This window comes from Orycteropus afer, unplaced genomic scaffold (assembly GCF_000298275.1).
Source record: "Orycteropus afer afer isolate SDZICR_OR568_19922 unplaced genomic scaffold, OryAfe1.0 scaffold00831, whole genome shotgun sequence".
Classification (NCBI taxonomy): domain Eukaryota; kingdom Metazoa; phylum Chordata; class Mammalia; order Tubulidentata; family Orycteropodidae; genus Orycteropus; species Orycteropus afer.
Window position 1 is genome coordinate 610,558 of NW_006922418.1, and position 4,895 is coordinate 615,452.

At 36.9% G+C, this 4,895-nt stretch overlaps 1 protein-coding gene across 1 annotated transcript in view; it reads left to right on the forward strand.

Moving 5' to 3' along the window:
• DGKK (diacylglycerol kinase kappa) overlaps positions 1–4,895 on the forward strand; it is a 436,632-nt gene that overhangs the window by 315,559 nt on the left and 116,178 nt on the right. The gene's annotated exons all lie outside the window — the stretch shown is intronic.

The window sequence follows — 4,895 nt, forward strand, 5'->3', positions numbered from 1 at the left end:
AGACTGAAACCATTCCTCTTGAGAACAGGAACCAGACAAGGATGCCCTCTGTCGCCACTTCTATTCAACATTGTACTGGAAGTCCTAGCCAGGGCAATATGGCAGGAAAGGGAAATCAAAGGCATCTAAATTGGTAAGGAAGAAGTAAAACTATCCCTATTTGCTGATGACATGATCTCATACACAGAAAAACCAAGATACTCAGCAAGAAACCTACTGGAACTAATTGAGAGATTTATCATAGTGGCAGGATACAAGATCAACATACAAATATCAGCTGGATTCTTCTACACCAGCAGAGAGATTGCTGAAGAGGAAAAAAGGAAATCAATACCATTTACAATAGCTACCAAAAAATAAAATACTTGGGAATAAATCTTACCAGGGACACAAAAGACCTGTACAAAGAAACATATAGAAGACTACTGCAAGAAACCATAAAAGACCTAAATAAATGGAAAAACATCCCATGCTCATGGATAGGAAGACTGAACATTGTGAAAATGTCAGTTCTACCCAAAGCAATCTATACATTCAATGCAATCCCAATCCAGATCCCATCAACATTCTTTAGGGATATGGAAAAAATGATCACTAACTTTATATGGAAAGGAAAGAGACCTCAGCTAAGCAAAGCACTATTGAAGAAGAACAACAAAGTAGGAGGTCTCACAGTCCCAGATCTCAAAACCAGCTATACAGCCACAGTTGTCAAAACATCCTGCTATTGGTACAATGACAGACACATAGACCAGTGGAATAGAATTGAGAACCCAGAAATAGATCCATCAACTTATGGTCAGCTGATTTTTGACAAAGAGTTGAAATCCATTAAATGGGGAAGAGATGGTCTCTTTAACAAATGGTGCTGGCAAAACTGGATATCCAGGAAAGAGGAAAATGGTCTCTTTCCTGTAGAGCACATGTTAGTTCCCTCTAGCATCTTAGTGCCTGAAAAACTAGGTGCAGCAGTTTGAAGCAGAGATTCTGGCCCTCTGAACAGCTCATTAAGTCAGAGTACACCAAACTCAGGGGAGTACAATTAGGAAGGAGAAAGGAACAGTGAAATTTCCTGAAAAAAAAAAAAAAAAAAAAGATGAACCTACAATGCAGAGCACTGACCAGCTGGCAAGATGGGTCATCAGAGGGCTCCCTGGGACAATGGAGAGAACACACCGGAGGACTTGTGGCCATTCCATGGTTCTACCTTCAGCAGCTGCTTTTATCAGAAACTTGGGACCACTGGGAGGGAATAGAGACCCCTCTGGATCCCAGTGCCACTGAATAGGAGGCAGAATCATGCCACAAGTAGGCAGACCTTGGGATGAACTCACATTGTGGTTCAGGGCAGTTATCCTATGTCAGCATTTTAGGACACAGGAGCCTGGACAGCAGGGTTTTTGTGGCTGTCTGAACCTGGCAGAAAGTGGCAATCCCCTAATAATTGGACTCTTTGCTGAACTTGAGCTACGGGCCTGTGACTAACAGTATAACATCATCATTAGCAGCCCACTCAAAGCTCTGGAAGTGGCTCCTGGCAACTGCGAGCTCCCCCGCCCCATTTCTTCCTCTTTTGCCCACCTCTCCCCTGCCTCATCCAACAGAAAAACACATTAAGCCACTATAACACTTGTCAGCTTTAATCCTAAATCACTTCATGGCAAACAGAGACCTGCACCCACATTCCACACAGTGATTTCATCATCACAAAGAAAAGAGCAGAGCAACTCAGCACATCTGAATTAATAGCCAAAAATAAAATAAAATACACCAACTCCATCATCACAGAAATATTAAATCATAAATCCAAGACAAAACAAACCAATACATAACCAACAGTTAAAGACAACCTCAACATGTCTAGGAAACAACAGGCAACCTCAAATCAAACAACAACAACCATTAAACAAAAACAAAAAACAGGATAAGACAATAGAAGTAAAATCCTAAACAAAAGTCTCATTAAACATGGAGGAAGAGGAGGCAACAGAATTATCTGAGAAGGAATTTAGAAGCTATGTTTATAGAAAGAGAGCTTAAGGAAACCCCAAACAGAATCAAGGAGAACACAGACAGTACCCTGGAAGAACTCAGGTAAATCATTCAAGAACAAATAACAAGATTAATACACAATAAATCCCTGGACACAGACTGTATGAAGAAAAATAAGAACAAAGTTTTAAGAGGAATGAAGAGAACCTAAGAGTTATATGTGACGACATGAAAAGAAACAACTTACACCTCATTGGAATTCCAGAACAAGAAAAGGCAGAAAAAACACTCAGAAAATTGTGGAAGACCTAGTAACAGAAAACTTCCCCCATATCATTAAGGAAGAAAAGATATTTCTAAGAAGCTCAAAGAACCACATACAGGATAGATCCCAAGAGAAAAACAGCAAGGCATATCATAATCAAACTCTCCAAAACCAAAGACAAAGAAAGCATCTTGCGAACAGCCTGGGACAAAAGAAATATTAACTATAATAATCAAACAGTTAAGCTGAGCTCTAATTACTCAGCAGAAATCATGTAGGCAGGAAGGCAATGGGATGACATATAGAATACACTGAAGGAAAAGAACTTCCAACGAAGAATCCTATATCCAGCCAAATTGTCCACTGAATATGATAACGAAATCAAGACATTCACAGACAAACAGAAATTAAGAGATTTTGTGAAAACCATACCAACCATACAAGAAATGCTTAAGTAAGTCCTTCTGATACAGAACCTACAGCAGAGAAAAACAAAATCAGGACACATGACATCAACACTAAAACCAAATCAGAAATAGAAACTCAAAATAAGACCATAAAACATTGTATAGTATAAAACAAGAAAGTCAATCTGCACATGACAACAGCAACTAACCAAACAGAGGGAATAAAAGTTCTAGGTACAAACTTCCAAATGGAGAGGAAAAGAGAACAATGACCTCATAGAACAGAATGTTCCAAAAATATAGAGACAAGAATTCACTCCAAGGTAAACACAGAGAAAATTAACAATCCCTCTAAGCAAAGCCAGAGGAAGAAAAACATATGGGATTAGTAAGCACAAAACCAACAATAAAGAAAAGAGAAGAAACACTTGATAACAAATGAATTCAGCACAGAAAAATATACAGAGCAAGGAAACGCCAACAAAACAATAAAACAAAATAGAATGACAGCAATGAATTCATACCTATCACTAATTCCACTCAATGTGAAAGAGGAAGAGATGGCAGACTGGATAAGAAAAGAAGTCCCATCGATATGCTGCCTAAAAGAGACCCACCTTAGACACAAAGATTAAAAAAAAATTAAGAGTGATGGGGCGGAAAAAATATATACCAAGCCAATGGTAACCAAAAAAAGAGCCGGAGTGGAAATATTAATTTCTTATAAAATAGATTTTAAGGTGAAAAACAACATGAGAGACAAAGGACACTATATGATGCTGAAAGGGTCAATTGAGCAAGAAGATGTTACAATAATAAATATTTATTCATTCAATGAAATACTCCAAAATACGTGAAGCAAATATTAATTGAATTAAAAGGGACAACAGAAAACTCTACAATAGTAGTAGGAGATTTTAACACACCACTTTCAAGGAGGGATAGATCAACTAGAAAAAACTCAACAAACATACAGAAGAACTCAACAACATAATCAACCAACTCAACCTCATAGATATATACAGAGCATTCCACCCAACAAAATCAAAATTCACATTCTTCTCCAGTGCACATGGATCCTTCTCCAGAATAGATCATATGTTAGGACATAAAACAAGCCTCAATAAACTCAAAAACATTGAAATACTTCAAAGCATCTTCTTGGACCACAATGTTGCAAAATTAGAAGTTAATAATAGGAAGATTAAGGAAAACCATCAAACGGGGAGGTTGAACAATACACTGCTCCAAAACTACTGGAGAATAGAAGAAATAAAATGTGAAATAATAAAGTTCCTAGAAACAAATGAGAATGAAGACACATCATACCGAAACTATAGGACACAGAGAAAGCAGTACTCAGAGGTCAGTTTATAGCAATAAATGCATACATCAGAAAGGAGGAAAGAAATAAAATGAACACTCTAACTCAACAACTCCAACAATTAGAAAAAGAACAATAAAAGAAACCTACAGTATCTGGAAGTAAGGCAATAATAAAGATCAGAGCAAAAATAAATGAAACAGGAAAAAAATAGAGAAAATAAACAAAACAAAAAGCTAGTTCTTTGAAAAGATTAACAAAATCAACAAACCATTGGCAAATCTAACAAAAGAAAAGAAAGAGAACATGCAAATTACAATAGTAAATGAAATGGGTGTCATCACAACAGAACCAACTGAAATAATAAAGATACTGACATAATATGAAAAACTGTACTCCAACAGATTTGAGAACCTAGAAGAGATGGACAAGTTTCTAGAATCACAAGACCTACCTAAACTATCCCACTCAGAGACAGAATAATTGAACAGACCCATAACAAAAGAAAAAAATTGAACAGGTCATAAAAAACTCCCCACAAGGAAAAGTCCTGGCCCTGATGGCTTCCCTGAAGAGTTTTACCAAACATTCAAGGAAGAGTTGACACCTACACTACTCAAGCTATTCTATAACATAGAAAAAGATGGAATATCCCCAAACACATTTTATGAGGCAAGCATAACACTAATTCCCAAACTAGAGAAAGACACCACTAAAAAGGAAAACTACAGACCAATATCCTTCATGAACATAGATGCAAAAATCTTCAATAAAATCCCAGCCAACAGAATCCAACAAAATGTCAAAAAATAATACATCCTGAACAAGTCAGATTCATACCTGGTATGGAAGGATGATTCATCATCAGAAAAACAATCAATGTAATCCACCACATAAACAAAACAAA